This window comes from Grammomys surdaster, unplaced genomic scaffold (assembly GCF_004785775.1).
Source record: "Grammomys surdaster isolate TR1022 unplaced genomic scaffold, NIH_TR_1.0 62, whole genome shotgun sequence".
NCBI classification, from domain to species: Eukaryota; Metazoa; Chordata; class Mammalia; order Rodentia; family Muridae; genus Grammomys; species Grammomys surdaster.
The window spans coordinates 3,302,536-3,321,568 of record NW_021604564.1 but is presented as its reverse complement, the minus strand read 5'-3'; positions in this window follow the sequence as shown (position 1 = coordinate 3,321,568).

Here is a 19,033-nt window from a genome sequence, read left to right as displayed (position 1 = left end):
GAGAGAGAGAGAGAGAGAGAGAGAGAGAGAGAGAGAGAGAGAGAGAGGAGAATTTAAATGAAAATGTCTCATAAAAAGATTAGTCCTTTTAAAAATACACCAAGTAGAACTATTTGTTCCCTATCTCCTTTTAGATAAGTCGATTTCCTCCTCCTATTTGGATATGCCTGCTCCACTCACTTTTATAGATAAAGGTAGAAAGTAGTTCTGGTTAGAGTAATATGTTTCATGTTTTGTTGTCCAGTTTCTTTCAACAAAAGATTTTTTTCAAACATACTAGCTCATAACTAACAAGTAAACTCTAATATCTAGAGTTTCTTTTTATTTCTGCATTTGAGTTTGTGGAAAAAATAAACTATTCCGTAGTTCATAAATAAAACACATTCTGGAACTTGCAATGTTTTCCCTTATGAATTATCAATGTCTATGACTTAATTTATTAGTTGAATAAGCATAGATCAACCAGAACTGTACCTTAGCATATACAGCCATATATTTCACTGTGCTAGAAATAGTTTGGGAATTTAAAACTGACAAGTATTAAGTACATGATTTAAAAGGTAGATTAATATATGTTTTTAAAGTTACTTTTTCATATTTTCCCATTTGTTTCTAGTAGATAACAGAATCCCACTGGACAAGATTGATAACTACAAGGTACAGAAGACGGAGTGAGTAGGAAAATGGTGGAGATCTCCTCTGAATCATTTTAATTCTTTGAGAACCAACACAGCTCATCCATTGTGCCTCACTTTCAGTCACCATACATTCTCACCAAAATTATTTGTCATTACCTACGATAGTCAATTCTTTTCTCTTTTTAATTTGTTAACCTGACACACTAGCTTATTTTCTTAAAAACTGAACTAGGCTTAAGATTTTTGAGACGTTGATGGTTAAGGTGTCTACATTTTTGAGCCCCATTCGCTTTGGCTTTTTCATGTTTATGACTTGCATATTTGTATTCATAAGTGACTAGACTTAAGTTATGCATTATTTCACTAATTTTGGAATCAAGATTTTCTGGCTTCAAAGCTTTTCCTTCCCTTCCTGTCTTCTGGAAGTTTGTCTATTAGTGGGATGATGTTTTTCTGAAATGCTAGTAGTTTTTTTTTTTTTTCAAAAAAAAATTGTATGAGGTGTAAAATTCCTAAACTTGTAGTGAATATTATAGACATATTTCTTTTTAATATCTTTTCCTATTATAATAATAATAGTCCCCCTTTTATAATAATTAAGAAGGGAATCCCAAACTTCACAAATCATTCATAGGTTTTCTATTACAAAAGAAGCTTCCCTGCATAATTTATCAATAAAGCCTATTATAAACAATTATAATTTTAATCCTTCAACTCTCTTACCTCTATCTTGCTTTATTTTTACCTGTAGCATTTGCCCCATATTTCTGTTTTGTTAAATGTCTTATTCTCCCAATAGAATGCCAGCTCTCGGAGTAACACCTGGCATAGAGAAGACACTCACGATCTTTTTAAAATAAACGAACAATTTTAGTACAATATTTATCCTTTCCATTTGAGCACTTGCTGTCATTTTGGTTTAATACTGTATTAGGCAGAATTATTATTATTGAAATTCTGCTATTTTCCAATGTAATTATTATTTTTCTCAGATAGCTGTGCTCAAAGCTGTGCAATATTATATGTTTTGATTTTTTTTGCATATCAGTGAAGTAGAAACTTTCTTTGGAAAGTTAGTTATGTCAAATGATGTTTTGCTGGGACACACAAGTGAAAGGATGTCTTGGTAAAGCAAACATGTGGAAATAATGTTTTCTCAAGCAGACAAAGGGGAAAGGATGTTTTGATATAGTGAACATATGGAAAGATCTGTGAGGAAGGAGTTTAAACAGGACCCCACAGACAGTGGGAGATGAGCACTGAGCATTGGTTTGGTTTGTTCTGCCTTGCTATTCTTTGCTAAAGACATACATGTATTGTTTTGCCTCACATAGTATTGCTAAGCCCAATTTGTGGTAATGCTGCCATTGAGAGAAACTCACCCAAGAACTGCCTGTGAAGATCCTGTACACTCTTGCCTTAGTCCAGTTGGTGAGCCTGGCAGTTTCTTGAGGATTGAACTACAGCTGCCTTGTGTCTGCTTGCTGAAAGGACTTAAATGTAGCTTTTGGTTTGTGCCTGGTGTCTGCTTGCCTTGAGGACTGGTCTGCAACTGCTGAATCATATTTGGTTTTGCTATGGGACTCAACTGCAGCCAAAGAAGATTAAGCTTGCTCCCCCAAAACGATTGCTGAACAGGTCCACTTTCCCCATAGCATAATAATCTTTTTCTTCCACTGTGTCTGCTGGGTGATGGGCTAGACATGTTGAATCCTTATTAAAAGTAGGTTGTAAAAATTCATGCCTACACATTAGTGTGAGCATACGTATGCCCCACATTAAAATATCTGTACAGTGTTGTATTCTCTAATCATGATATATCAAAGCCCAAGACAGCTGAAAGAAAAGGATTTGTATCTTATATACACTGTGTAACTGGCTTGTTAGGCACCTACAAATTTTGGGGTAATTATTTTGATCAACAACTTCAGCTATTCACAATGAAGTTTTTGTCCCAAGGCAGAAACCAACATGCTCTCTTGGTCCTCATTTCACTTCTTGGCATTCACTTCTCCACATATTTGTCCCTTCATTGGCATACATGGAAAGATGCTCATGTTGGTTGGGGAATGTGGTGTTGGCACTTCAGCTGCTGAGAAGATGGCAGTGTGTGTCAAAGGTTCACAGGCAGTTTTGTCCCCTGAGAAATAGAAACAAGTAGCTAGATGTAAGACACTGTAATGTCCTTTCACTGTAGTCTAGTATAGATTGCTAATATCTGTGCTTTTCCATTTAATTCTATTGGATTATTTTTACTAATAGGCACACCACTGGCCCTAGTGGTCAGCATTATACTCATATTTAATCTATTAGGTATATCAAAATGATCTCTTAAAAATGGAAACCTGGCTTCTTCTACTCTCTGATTTTAAGGCCCTCAGTTCTCTAAAGATTAATAAATAAGATTATGTTTATTCATAAGGTATAAAAGCCTCTGCCTCACATGCTTTCTTCATACATAGACAAATTTCTTTCTTTCCATGAGGCCCAACATATTCTCCATTATATCCAACCCTAACTTTTCCATTAAAGTCTGCCTCTATCTGTGAGGATAATGTTTCATTTACATTTTTCTTATTACTTCTGCTCATTCTAGCTTTTGATTTTTCTATAGACTAGACTTTTGCAAGAAAAACATATACATTTATTCTAGGTATAGTCTTAATGAAGCATACCTCTTATGGGCGGTATCTTGGCATTCTGTTCTACACTTTTCTGACTTTTGTTTTCTGCTAAAATGAAGACCCTTAAAAGCACAGGAGATATGTGCAATGTACATCCAGAAGAAACATTCATACACATAAAATAAACAAGTGTTAGAAAATTCCCAAACTCTGCACCAGTGACTGTTTCATGTTTATTCTGAAGCAACTAAGATAACACCATCTTTTCCTGAGTTCATTTTGTTTCTACATAGACACTTCTTAGCCTTCTACTCCACCCCCAGCTACATCTGCCTTGGCAATACATTTGGGATTTGATGACCTTAACTAAAGGCCATGCATATTAGCCAAATAATTAATGTTTTTATAAACATAACAAAAACTAGCATAACTAAAGGTACAAATAAAAACCAATTGTCATGTTGTGTCTAAAATAATTATTATGTTCTGCTTAAGCAACTGTTATAGGTTACTCTGATACTTAGCTAATATTGATGTAATTGTGATGGGTTTTTACCTTAAAGACTGCTGTACCATTGAGATTTGGTACCAAGAAACTCTGAGGCATGAGCCTATGCTTGATCACTGGACAAAATTAAAGACATGATATAATCTTGATTGGCTTAATTTAAAGTTTTTATCTTACTCAAGTGGTTTATGAAAATATTGTCCATGTTTTTTTTTCAAGTAGATTAAACCAACGTACATTGTTTTTATGTCACAAGATGCTATTTTAAATATCTTTATTTTTGATTTTCCAGGAGACTTACATTGAAAGATAAAGGTTATTGGCAAATAATAAATGATATGCTTTGGGTATCAGTGACCAACTTTATAGCTTTGGACTTTATTAAATGATTATCTGGTTTCTTAGTTACCACTACCATTGAGATAAAACACCACAACCAAAGCAACTTGAGGAAGAAAGGGTTTATTTGGCTTATCCGTCCACATTGTAATTCATCATAAAAGGAATTCAGGACAGAAACTCAAGCATGGTGGGAATCTAGAGTCAAGAGCTGGTGAAAAGGACACAGAGAATGCAGCTTACTGCCTTTCTCAGTCAGATTTCTGATAGAACCCAGGAACACCAGTCCAAAAACGGCATCATGCACAATGGTCTGGGCCCTCCCACATCAAACACTGCTTGAGAAAATGTCCAGCAGGCTATCTGACAGCCAGGTCTTATGAAGGCATTTTCTCTGTTGAGTTTTCCTCCCCTCCAATAACCCTAACTTGACATAAAACTAGGCAGCATGCCTAGTTCTTAGTTGCTTACATGCCCGAAGTAGGCAGAAATCTTTCTTGTTTCCAGCACTGTTGTGAAAGATCTTAGATGCATTTGTTGTCCTTTGATTCTTTTGAATGCTAGAGGTGATATTGATGTTGTCAACTTTCTACACTGGCTTTTCCATATTACTTTTAAAGACTCAATATAGCTTATGCATGAAAGCAGTTGTATCAGCCACGTTATGGGAATATCCAGCTATTAGAGAGTCATTACTCCATTAAAATCCATAGACTTAAGGGATTTTAGTACAATGATATTATTCTGCATAGTATTGTAATGCTGGTTGTATGCCATTATACATTTGTCCAATCTCAAGGAGCTAAAACCATAAAGACTGACCCTAAAGTAAAATATGGAATTTTGTTTATTCTAGTTTAATAAAATGGGCTTATTGCTTGTGACAAATGTATACTACTGTGAGATGTTCGTAGTGTACTGTCTTAAGTGATTTAGGAGAAAAAGTATGAAGAGATACATGGAAAATACCTAAAGTTTCTTTTTATATATTTTCTTTTGGCAAAGACTCTACTACTAACCTATATCCCCACATGATCTTTCTGCTTCATTTTGTGAACTTAAATATTCTATAAAAAGAAAACTAATTAATTACAATAATAACCTACCAAAGAGAGCAAAAATATTCATATCTAAAAGAAGTAATAGACATTAGAAAGAAGTTTAGATTAGATTATATAAAAATGGATACATTTCAAACTACTCATCAATTATACAACTGTATACATAGAGACCTGTGTATATAGGTACTTACTAGCATATGAATTGTAATTCTAGTCAAGCTGTTCACTTGTATTTTTAGAAATAACATGAAGAATGGTTTTGTTGGAAAAACAGCTGTACTTAACATTCAAAATCTTTTAAAGTTTTCTTTATCCTAATGTGTAATTATCACTATAAGAGATCTTTTTGAGCTTATTTATATTTCATTCTTTTCAAAATTTTCAATGAATTTTAGGTACAATTTAGAATAGCTTTATGTCTTAAAACTCTCTCTTTGAAATATTACCAAGGGTGAGCATTTATTCTAGTATTATGGAAAATTGGTATATTCACTTTGTTCAATTCTTTCCATTCTTGTTAATTTTAAAAATTAAAACAATGTCTCTTAATTCACATTTTTCAATGTTCTAGTTTATTTTTCATATTTTGAAAAGGCAGATGTAGGTCTGGAGAGACAGCTAAGCTGGGAAAAGGGCTATGTGCTTGTCTAGAAGACAGAGGTTCAGTTTGCAGCGTGCACATGGTATCATACAACCATCAGTAACTACAATTCCAAGAGATCTGATGCCCTCTTCTGAGACATGCATTTGGTATTCACACATGCATCCAAGTCAATCTCTCATTTACATAAAATAAAAAATAAATGAAATAAAAAATGCAAGAAAGGACAGATATGATGCCACACATATGTCATTCTAAGGCTGAGTATCCAGCCTACATCAGTGATATGACCTCTGGTAGTTCTAATTAAGTTTTCTTCCCTCAAGCATCTTGCTTAGTAAATAATTTCTCATTGAGACATTATTGGTCAATTCTAATTCCTACAATTTAATTATTCAAGCACTGCTAAAATTTAACTACTGCTGCAGTAAAGACAAGCATCTACTTAAGGCAGTTTATTAAGTGTTTGTTCACCAGCCTGTGGTGCTTCAAAAGTATGGTAGAATCTTGAAGATATGAATCAAGTGAAAGAACGTTAGGTAAAGAGAACTCTGCAATACAAGCTCTTTTTTTTCTTTTCCTCTGTGGCCACCAAACTGTGATGAGTTTATTCCACACATAACTTTTCATGTGCTGACCAGGCACACAAACTGCTACAGAGCCAACCCACCAGGGTCAGAAATGTCTGAATTAGCTGCTCCTCTGTATAAGCTGATTGTCCTGAGTGGTTTTTTTTTTTTTTTTTTTTTTTTTTTTTTTTTTTTTTTTTTTTTACAGAAGTGGACATCTTAGTAACACCTTAGTGAGAGGGAGGAATATATAATCCAAAGAAGCTGGGAACAGAGAAATAATACACTCATTTTTTTTTAATCTGTGAGCAACAGAAAAACATCAGAGTGTTTTTTATCAGTGGGCAATACAGGTCAGGGAGCCATGATTTCTCACATCCAGGCTCTGGGGAAGTTGGCTTTAACAGCACATTACTCCATTGCTCTGAAAATTGCTTACAATGGCTATATAAAGCCTTGTTGAATTGTACTTGTTTGGTTTAGTGAGTCTCTTTTCTTTGATATGTTTTCACTTAAAATGATGTCACTGCAACAAACAGTCTATTATGAAACAAAACTATGAACAAAAAGCGAGGTAGATATGAATTCAAATTCTATGTGTGACTTTAAGAAATCTTTTATTTTCTGGGGTCATTTGGAAAACAGAATTTGAGCTCAAAGTAAACTGTTCTTAGTGTCTGCTCTATGGGCAGCCAATATGTAGTAAGCATTATTGTTAAATTAAGTACTACATCCACCTGACTGTACTTTAAAGATCTTTTAGAACTTATCCTCAGAGGCTAACAGGTTATTAGGAGAAGCTCAGTTTCCTCAAGTAACAGAAAATTCTTTAAAAATTCTTATTATTTCCATTAGATAATCAGGAAACAATAAAAATTAGAAAGAACTAATGAAGACGCTATTTTTGAAGCTTTAAAATGCATACACAAGGAGCCTCACGTCAGACTTTGATAGAACCATTCCATGCACCTGCTCAGCACTTATTCCTTCTCTTATTTCACGCAAAGGCAGCAGGGTAGTGCAAAAGCAGACCCCACAAAGTCACATAGCTTAAAAATTTACCATTCTTGCAACATGGTAATATTGTACAGAATCATCATAATTCACAGGTCTAGTTCACAGTCTTGCTTCTCAGCACTTGGCGAACTTTCCCATATTGTTACATCAGTTCTTTGCATGTGTATGTGATGTTATTATGTATATACATATATCCATGTATGAATGTATGTGTACATATGTGGAAACAGGCGGAGGCTAGAGGTTGACAGGGGGTTTCTGGATGGCTCCCAATTTAATATATGGAGTTAGGTTCTCTCAGTTAAACCCAGAACTCAAAATTCACTGGGTCTAGCTTGCCAGCTTGCTCAGAGTTTCCCTTAGATATCTGTCCAAGTGCTTGTATTACAGGAATGCTACACTGGACTTACATTTAAATGGATCCTGGGATCAGAGTTCTTGTCCTCCCTGTCCTGAAGAAAGCATTTTCCCTACACAGCCTGTTCTCCAGTACTGTAGAATATTTTTGACTATAATTTTAACTACTATTTAATATTTAATTGAATTAAAACAATATATAAAAATATTTGGATACAAATTATAATATTTAGCTTTTATGAAATACTACAGTAAATATCAATGGAAATAGCTTTCTCTTTTTGTTTTCCTAGGCTACAAATTGATAATTGGAATGACTAAGATTCAAGAAAGAGTGCATTTAATAGATCACAATATACACAAATTTGACAAGAACTGCTAAATTATAATACCATACCTGTATACACCAAATTTACTGTAAAAGCATTAGCACTCACAATTGTTTTGTTTTCTTCCTTTTTAAAACCTTTTTACTTTTCTTTGTGAGTTTCCCATCATGCACTCCAGTATCCCTCATCCACAGTCCCATCATATCCTTCCTCTGTCCTTGCAACTTCTACCCCTAAACTAAAAACACACATACACAAACAAAATAAACAAACAAATCATAGAAAACATCTCATTGTGGAAGCTGTAGTGTGTCTCAGTGTATTCAAACAAATCATGGAAAACATCTCATTGTGGAAGCTGTAGTGTGTCTCAATGTGTTCCACCGTATACCCCTCTGTCCATGCATCTCCACTTGCAAATGTTCATTGCAATAAGTCATTGGTTTGGTTCAACATCTCTGACTTCAATGGGACCATAAATACTGGATCTTCACTGGGGCTGGCTCCTCCTGTTTACTCTGTTGTTGCCCTGTGTCATCGGGATATTGCAATTTTGGATCAGCAGGACTGTCCCTTTCATCAACCCCAATCATTCACTCATGATGCAGATTTTGGGTTGAGCCAACTTAAAGCCCTGGTTCTGGACCTGGATGGAAATTGAACTGGTCAGCCCATTGGCTCTCTTGCATCCATATCATCAGTGTGAGCTCTGAAGCACTGTTCTGATTAGGGTACCCAGTGCCACCACCATTAGGAGGCAGAATCAGCTCTCCTGCACTCATGTCCTTCAAGATGGCTAACTTGCTCTCAAACCCCCAGAACCAATTCCACTGTGCTGCTCAGTCAAGGTGCAAGGCCACTCTCAAGCCTACAGGCAGCCAGGGGCTGTGACAGCTCTCCTGCTTTCATACTTTCAGGACTGGCTCACTTGTGACTTAGCTATCCAGACTAGCTCTGTTGTGTTGCCTCTGGGAAGTGCAGAGCCTGGTCTTGTCAGTGCTACAGCAAGTGAGCCATAGGGATAGCTCCTGTTTTCAAGACCTCAGGACCAGCTTTTCCTACTCCTTCAGGTGACAAGAAGCAAGGGCATCACCTCAGCATCTGCTTTACCTCATGGCATAGGAGGGGCAGGCTTCCAGGCTGTTTCCCTTGGGGCTGGCCCACTTGTGCTCCCTCCACCAGGGCCAACTCTACTATGTTGCCCAGGAGAGGTACAGAGCCCAAGTCTCCCCAGTGCTGCAGTCTGCAATAGGCAAGGAAAGCTTGTCCACTCTCATGGCTTTTCTGACTGTCAAAGATGGTAAGGGTGTAGAAGTCAATGGGGAGGGAATCACCTGTACATCCATGCTATTTCATAGCAGATGAGGTAGGATCAGCTCTCTAATACTCATGCCCTCAGGGCTGGCTAACCAATGCCCCAGCCACCAGGGCTAGCTCGAGTTTGCTGCCCAGAAAAGACTCTTGAGTGGTGCCACAGGTGAGAGATGGGGCTAGCTCTCCAGATTATCCAGCAAGTAAGGGACGGGGCTGTTTACAAAACCTGTGGACATCCAGATGATCCCTGGTGGCTGTCCAAACTAGGGACATCACCATGATCAACATGATGTCCATGGACATCAGCATTGACTCCTGCAGCTGTGATGTCACAGACACAGACATGGGCCTCTGGGTGAACTCTGTCCCTTTGGAGAGATGAGGTGTCCAGGGGGTCTCTAGGTGTTTACATCTCACTCATGTGGCATAGTGGTGGGTGTGTCTATAAACATCTTCCCCTCCTGTACTGAATTGCCTAGTGATAGGCAGGGCTTATGTGTCTTCCTCCTCTTGTGCTTCAGTGGGTGGCCTATAGTTCTATTAAAAACATTTTCTTGACAAATTTGTTACATATGAAATAGTATCTCATTGTTGTAACTCATATTTATATTATAACTAGGAGAGTTGAATATTTCTTTGTGTATTTCTTACATACCAGATATTTCCTCCTGTGAATTAAATGTTTCCTTCATTTATTTATCAGATACATAAACCAGTTACTAAGTAACATGTTTTTTACAATTCTTTAAATAACTTTTATATTTTATTTATAAAATTATTCCAGTTTCTGATAATGAACTCACTTAAAATATAAGATTATTCTCATTTTTAGATGTCAATCAACTGTTAACTCAAAAGAGATTTTGGTTTATCCCACTCAATGTCAAAGTGGTCATGTCTCGTTGGGGGTATGTATATGTATAGTACGTTATTAAGATACCATAGATGTGATGTGCAAGAAGCACAATGAGAGAAAAAAATATTTCACACTAGGTGTTGGGTCCTTTGCATTTTAATTTTATATTATTAAAAGATCATGTAAAAATAAAAAATTATACATTGTATAGTACACATGGCAACTGTAAGCATGATGCAGAGGTAGAGGTAGTACTTCTCAGGAGTCTTCAGAGTACATGAAACAGATTAATTTAGGGGACCAGGGGAAAGTACTGAGATCAATTTGAGTGAATAGATAAACTGTAAACAAAAGAAGTGATAGATGAAAGCAACTATAAACACCGGATCATGTTCTGTAAATATCTTAGTTCAGTTGGTCAATACAAGAACTGTGAACACTTAAGAAGTTAGTGTGGACTGGCTTATGTAAATGTAAAACTAACTCCCAACTGATTCAGTCTCTCTCCCTGTGCTACTCTTAGGGGGCTTCTGTTTCCTGTAATGTTCTCATGAGAGTTGGGTATATAATATCTCTGAGTCATTTTGTCAAATCTTTTTCTTATTCATCATTTTGTCTGTTGCTCAATTAGTTATCACTTTCAAATGTGGCTCCTTAATTTTTGAACTAATTTTACCTTCATTGTTTAGGATCAATGTTTTGCATTAGCTGGCATGTATATATTCCAGCTAGATGGATTGAAGGTGCTTAATTTCAGCAAGATTATACAGACATAGGTCTTTGAATGTGATCCCTTGCTAGAGCAGCCACATAGCTGGATTAAAATTTCTCTACAGGTTTAAGCAAAGCAATAAAAAAAAATTTGAGATGTAGGTAGGCCCTATGAGTCTGGAAAGGAGCTTAGCATAAGTTTTTTAAGGTGGAGCTAGTATAGTAATTGAAATGTTGAAAAAAAAAAGGAAGGGAGAAAATCAGTTAACACTGTCTTACAGATCTTGCAGGAGATGTATGATTGAAACTGAATGTTGGAGAGAGGAAAGAAGAATATGAGTATGTCAATATTTTATTTTGTATCTGTGGGACAATGATGATGATGGAGACAGAAAAAGCAACAGGAACAAGAACAGGAGTACTTTAGTGTACCAGAAAGAACAGCAGCAGAAATGGTGACTTGCTGCACAGAGCCTTAAAAACCTAAGACAGAAGTGCATTGCTTTTGATAATGCATATTCCATGACAGATAAGGAAGGCATTCTTGTCATTACAACCCAAGACAGGCTCAGTCTTGTTTATGAAATAGAAAAGGGGGAGAGACAGAAAGCTCTTGGGGCTCCTTGGCAAAATTCTGACATTAGCAAGGACAAGGAAATGGGCTGGTTGGCAGGAATATTATAGCTTTTTGAAAGCTATAATAAACTTGTTTTTTTAGAACACTATAAAATCCTACCCATCAGAAAGACAAATACAGGGCCTCAGAAGAGAGAGTTGAGGTGGGAAACAGGGGAAAGGTTTGCGAATACTACACAGCTCCATGGGTTGCAGAAGGGGTCTGAGATGTCAGAAGACCAATGAAAAGCAAGCACTGAACAAATTGGGACAGGACTTTAGTTAAGTAAGATCATGGAGATTTGAGCCAAATCAACCAGTTGACTTGTTGAGAATTGAGCAGGTCTAGACAGGGAAGAACAGAGTCCTGTACTTGTGACTTGATTTCCTTATCTGTACAGAAAACATACCGGTATACTTAATGCAGTTGGTTGTCAGCACAAAGAGAATCTATGAAATAATTATCATAGCACCTGAAAGGTTTTAAGCATCAGAAGTATTTCTTAATATTAATGTTGTATGTTTGTATCAGCGTAGTGATACGCTCGTCACAGTATGAAAACATCATTTTAAATAATTCAAAGCATCTCCATCACTTTCTTCGTTAAAATTCTAGCCTTAAGAAACCATAGTATCATGTAGGCAAGGAAGATTTAATCAAAAATAAATCCATTGGGGTTCTAGTATCAACTGTCTTTGATCCACTTTGTGACCATAGCAATGTTGATCATTGACTTTGGATTTTTAATATCAAAGGGTTAGAAAGAATTGAATGAGATCTAGAATTACATTTTGTTTTTTATTTTTATTATTAATAATAATTATTCTTATTATTTTGTTGGTAATCTACTAGTTAACACATGATGTGGTAGAACATGCTAATCTCCTGTCTTGGCCTTCCACATTGGTGTTATGAATATGACCACTACTCTTGACAAGAATATATTAAACTGGAAATGTAGAAGTTAGGGGATAGAGATGTGAAAACCTGACTTTTTCCTTTTTTTATTGGTTATTTTATTTATTTACATTTCAAATGTTATCCCTCTTCCAGGTTTTTGCTCCACAAACCCCCTATCCCATTTGCCACCTCCTGCTTCTATGAGGGAGCTACCTCATCTGTTCACTCTCACCTCACCACCCTAGCATTCCTCTCTGTTGAGATATCTTCACTTGACATTTTCATGGGACAGTTTATTATTATACTCAATGTCTTTCATCTTAGGTATCCATAGTGAACTTGAATATAAAATAGTGGTCTAAGACTGTCACCATAAGATTGTACAGTTCAACTGTAAGCCAGTTTTCAGGAAGCTAATTTCTAGATTACCCTAGTATCTGAACTGCTCAATTGACATCATCCAAATAGTCAGACCATTTAGTTCATAACAACACTTTAAAACTACATTTTTTTGACATTTCATTTATTTACATTTCAGATGCCATTCCTTCTCCCCATTTCCCCTCCATAGAAACCTCTTATCCCATCCTCTCTCCTTTTTGCTTTTATACCATCTTAATTACATGCAAGTATTAAGATTAGTTCTCGGTTGAGGAACTAGCAATAAAATAGATGCAAATAGTCAAGCAACAAGCAAAATAACAAACACGAATAGTCAAAGATTAAGGAAGGCAATAAACAAAATTCTGTGCATACTCCTGTGATCACTGTTTCTAAGGGTTTTTCAGGATGACCAAAATATCTGAGCCAACTTCTCTGTCTTAGCCCAAAGTCATTTTCATGACTGAAGCCTACTTCCGTGTTCTAGCCTAAGATTTAGATTCCTGTCTGAAATTGCTTCTTTGTTCTGGCTTAATATTTAAATTCCTGCCTGAAATTCCTTCTTTACTCTAGCCTAAGATTTAGATTCCTGCCTCAAATTACTTCTTTGTTCTAGCCTAATGTCAGAATCCTGCAGCCTACTTCCTTGTCCTTGGCCCATGTCATATTCCTGCCAAGCAGCCCATTTTCTTTTCCTTGGCCCATGTCAGATTCTTGCCAAGCAGCCCCAAAGGCTCTCTGCCTCTCCCTCTTTTTTATTTTTGTTTGTGTTATTAACAAGTATTAATTATACACAATGTTTTTAATTTCATACATGTAAATCATATATTTTAATCATAATAATCCTCTGCTACTTTCACTTCTTTATGTACCACTTTTGCTAACTTTCTTTCTCTTCCCAGCTAAATAGCCCTTTCTTATAGCTACAAGTAAGGTACATTTGATCTTGTAAACACACTCCCATCCAAGTTCCTGTAAAAAAATTGAATGAAATTCATTGTGTCATTAAAACATTTAAAAATAGATAAACTGCTGTAACTCTTCAGGAGTCATTATCTACCAGGAGGCCGGTACATTTGAGGCCAGCTTGGGCTGTATAGCAAGATCTTGTCTCAAATAAACAGTTATAACAACAAAACAAATAGCAAACACAAACTTGAACTTTTAAAATTGGAAATACATAATTTACAAAACATACTTTTGATTCAGATTTTATTAAATCTATAGGTTGTGCTGTGCAGAATGGTTATTTTTTATTATATTAATCCTTCAGTCCATAAACCTCAATGTGATACCTTACCAACTTCATGTATCTTCTCTAAATTCTTCATTGTCTTAAAAATTTCATTATGCAAACCATTCCCTTATTTAGACAGAATTATTCCAAAATATTTTATTTTGATTTTTTAGGTTATTATAGGACATAATATTTCATACATATATATTTGGACAGGGGACCAATAAGTGGAGAAAAGGTTATTTTAATTAACTTTTTCTTTCAAACATGTACAGATAAAGAGCTAATAAAAAGTTTAACAACTCAACAAGAAGAAAGCAAAAAACTATTAAAACAGCAGTAAAGGGATTACACTGTTTTTTTCCTTCTGCAGTGCTGTACTAGGTTGCAGCACTGTTCTTTTATTATTACTTATTTTATTTATTTACATCCCAAATGTTACTCCTTGTTCCCCCATTGAAGAGTTCTTCCTTCGTTCCCACTCCCCTTTACCTCTGAGTGTGTTCTCCCATCCCTGTGGCATGAAATTTCTACAGGATTAGGCACATCCTCTCCCACCAAGGTCAGACAAGGCAGTCCTAGTCCTTTGCAACATATGTGCCAGTGGCCTCAAACCAGCCCCTTGTATGCTCTTTGGTTGGTGGCTTAATCTCTGGGAGCTTCCAAGGTTCCAGGTTAGTGCATATTGTTGGTCGTCCTATGGGGTTGCCATCCCCTTCAGTTCCTTCAAATCTTCCCTAACTGTTCCATAGGGGTCCTTGACCTTGGTCCAATCTTTGGCTGTGAATATTTTTAAAACACTGAGTCTTGCTGTGTAGTCAGGCTGTCCTGGTTCAAAATTTTTTTGCTTCAGCTTCTCTGTCACTAGGATTACAGGTAAGTGTCACTATGCTAATGTTAAATAAACATTTTAATTTTAGTATCTATTTTTTTCTGTCAGTTTGTTTGGGAAGAATTCTGTACATGAGGACTGTATTTGCATAATTCTATCCTCCTGTCCCCTGTCCAAATCCTCTCATGATCCTCATTCTCTTTCAAACTCACATTCTGTTCTTGTGTGTGTACACATTACATTAATATACACATTAGATAGATATATTTGGTATCAGTGGGCCATCCCTGGAAAAGACTAAGTCTTCCTCTCTTAATGACTATTTGTTGACTGTCATTCATTATTCGGGTTAGGGTCTTATGAAATTTTCCCTATTCTTGTTGGCATGTAAACTGGTGTTGTCATTTGTAGGTCTTATTTAGGCAACCATGTTTCATGTTTGAGGCTTCATTGTCTTTAATAGAAGACTCAACCTTATAGCAGAGATGTTGTTCCTCCAGTTCTGGCAGTCTTTTCACATCCATCCTTTCCCTGATATTGTCTGAGTCTTTGGTAGGGCCTGGGCACTTATGGTTCTGGGGTCACTTGTTCTATACTTTTTTTTTCCAGTTGTGGCTTTCTCTACTTGTCTTCTCCTGCTACAAATGGGAGCTTCTTAGACAAGTGAGAGCTACACTTCAATGCTGTTATAAAGATAAGTACTCAGAATAGAATTAGAAATTATACTGGTTAGGAAAATGAGAGCAGTAAGTTCCCCTTAAATGTCTGTGAGCTCACCAGTCATAGGTAAATGGTTAGGTCTATAGTACCAGATGAATTCACTTATTCAGTAGGCCTTAAGTCCAATTAGATAGCTGTTGTTTTTCCTCCAAGATGTAAGTGATTCTGCTGCACCATTGGTGATATCTTATCATGTTGATAATTTCTGGGGTTCTAAAGCTTTGCAACTGAGTAGAACTGTTAGTTTTTCTTTTTGAGAAGCTTGGATATCGTCTTCAGATAGTATTAGATCTACTACTCAGGGAGAAGACTCTCAGGCTAGTTTCATCTTGATTCCTCCAAGTCCCCTGTCTGAAGAATGTCATGCTTGCAGGAAGTCTTAATCCAAGTTCTGGGAGGCTACCAATGACAATGGCAACAACTTATGTTATTTTGGTAATCTCTTCAACTCCCCTGAGCAACAACTTTAAGGGAGGTTTCCCATGTCTGGCATTGGGATTTTTGTTAGACAACCCATGGTACTTGAGGGGAAAACCTTATGTCTTTAGGTAGCATAATTTATATATGCATACATTTATATGTTATATATGTACTTTCAGCACACAGACTCTCTATGGATTCTTTCAATTATTGTTGTTTATCTCTCTTCTTTATATATTTCCATCCCTCTTACCTTCTAAGCTAATATTCCCATTTCCCCATCCATATCTCCTTTGCTTTACGACCCCATTCTAATTTAAGACTAAAAAAAAAAAGAAAACATGTAAACAGACAAAAGGCATAAAAAAAGATGCTCGGCATTAGTAACCATCAAACCAATAAAAATTAGAAGCACAATGAGAAATTCTCTCCTACCTCATAGTTAGGAACTATTAGTATATTAATAGTACAAAACAAAAGTTATCAAAAGTTATCAAAACAAATTTTATCAATGATGGGAACAAATGGAAACGCTTATAAACTATTGGAAATATTGTTAAGTTGTAGGAAATAGCATGGAAATTCTGCAAGAAGTAAAAATACAGTAACTATAGGATAGAGCAGTTCCACTGCTGGTATATAGCCTGAAGAAACAGAATTTATGTACAAAGAGATATCTGTACTCCTATGTTTTGCGCAATGTATTTATGGTAGTCCAGAATGAAAAACAACCGAACAGATAAGAGGTAACCAGATTTAAAATTATTGTTATTATATAAGATAGACTATCCTTAATTGTTACATTCTGTCACTCATAGATGAAGCCAGAGGTTATTATGCTAAGTGAAATAAGGCGAACACAGAGAACAAAAATATTGCATGGCCTCTCACATGGAACATGAGACAATTGAAAAAGCAAAGAATGCTGATTGTCAGGCCTTGCAAAAAATTAATGGGAAAAGAAAAGACATTAATCAATGACACACAGTTCATTTCACAGGAAGAGTAAGTTGCTATCATGCATTGCACGCACAGTGATCATATTTACTAACAACAAATTTTGTATTTCAAAATAGATGAGAGAGTGGATTAAAACTATTCTCATCATAACAAAAAGATAGTTATCTGAGGTTATAGATACTGTAATTAGCATGATTTTATTGTTTCACAGTGTATTCATAGACTAAGACATGACCTTCAATCCCAAAAATATGTGCACATATTATTTATCAATCAAAGATAAGACAAAAATTACCAAAGAGGAAAATGAATCTTCCCCTGTAGTTTCCCCTCCCATTTTCATCACCTGCATTACATTGAAAGGAATGAGACTAGTTCCACAACCTGCTTCAGTCCTATTTTAAATTGGTCACTCTAGGTGAGCTGGGCCCCACACTCATTTCTAATTCCACAGGCTTCTTTTTTCATGTCTGTGCTCCACAACCTTCATCTGCCAATCTTGAACCTGCAATTGGAACACATAGTTATGAGCAATCTCTTTATATTTTTGCTATGAATGATTTTGATTTCCCCCAAAGAAGCAATTTTTCATGAGACTTCTCAGGCATTGGTTAATTTTTTTTGTTATAATTTACCAAAAGGCATGAAAGTGGGAGGAGCATTTCATTTGTTTGTTCTGCTCTTTTCTACCTTTTTTCTACCTTGCCTCCCTCGCAAACCTCCTTGAATTAAAATCTCATATCATTAAGCCATCCCCAGTGCTTCTTAGCTGCTCTCATTGCTCCCCTCATTCCTACAGAAGTAACAAAATTCTCTTTTGTTGATACCATTCCAAGTAATATTCCAGCCCATATCTTGTCCATTTCAGTATACTTTGGAGTCTCTTTTCCTGCCTTGTTTTGTTTTTCATTTCTTTAAACTTTCTAATAGCCTTGTGTGGGCAGCCCACCCTGTATAAGAATCATCCAGATAATACTGGTTTTGAATTCATGAAGGGGTCATAGAAATCAATTGAATCTTGGCATTGTTCCATTGGGGTCCCCAGGCTTAGTCTGATGGTTAATTGTACCTACATCTCTATTAGTCAGATGCTGGCAGAGCCTCTCAGGGGACATCTATACAAGGCTTCTATCAGGAAGCACTTCTTGGTATCACCAATAGTTTCACAATTACAGTGTCTGCAGATGGGATGCATCCCTAGGTGGGGAGATCTTTGGATGGCCTTTACTTTAGTCTCTGCTGTATTTTTTTGTCCCTGTATTTCCTTTAGACAGGAACAATTCTGGGTTAAATATTTTACGATGAGTGGGTGGCCCCATCCCTCAACTGAGGGCCATGCCTATTTACTGAAGGTGGTTTCTACAGGTTTTATTCCCCTTTGTTGGGTATTTTGGTGAATGTCTTCCTCATTGGGTCTTGGAAACTTCTCACTTCCTTTGTATCTGGGACATTCTAGTGGCTCCCTGCAGTTCCCAATCCCCCACTGCTACACATTTCTGTTCATTTTCCTGACCCTCTGAACTTCTCTCCTGTCCCTTCCAATACTTGATCCTGGCCCCCTATTTCCTTGCCTTTCCTCTCTCTCTCCCAGGTTCTATTGAAAAGTGCCCTTTGCCTTACAAAAGCTTTTCAATTTTATGAGGTCCCATTTGTCAATTATTGATCTGTAGATTGCTTTTGGTAAAATGGCCATTTTTACTATGTTAAGCCTGCTGATCCATGATCATTGGAGAGCTTTCCATCCTCTGAGTTCTTCTTTGATTTCATTTTTCAGAGACGTGTAGTTCTTGTCATACATATCATTCACTTGCTTGGTTAAAGTCACATCAAGATATTTTATACTATTTGTGACTATTGTGGAGAGTTTTGTTTCCATAACTTCATTGTCTGCCCATTCATTTCTTGTGTAGAGGAAGGCTTCTGATTTGAGTTAATTTTATATTCAGCCAGTTTGTTGAAGCTGTTTATCAGCTGTACGTCAAAAGTTATCTTTCTTTGTTAGGTCTTTGTGTGGTTTGACTTTCAGCATAACTGTAGATTTGT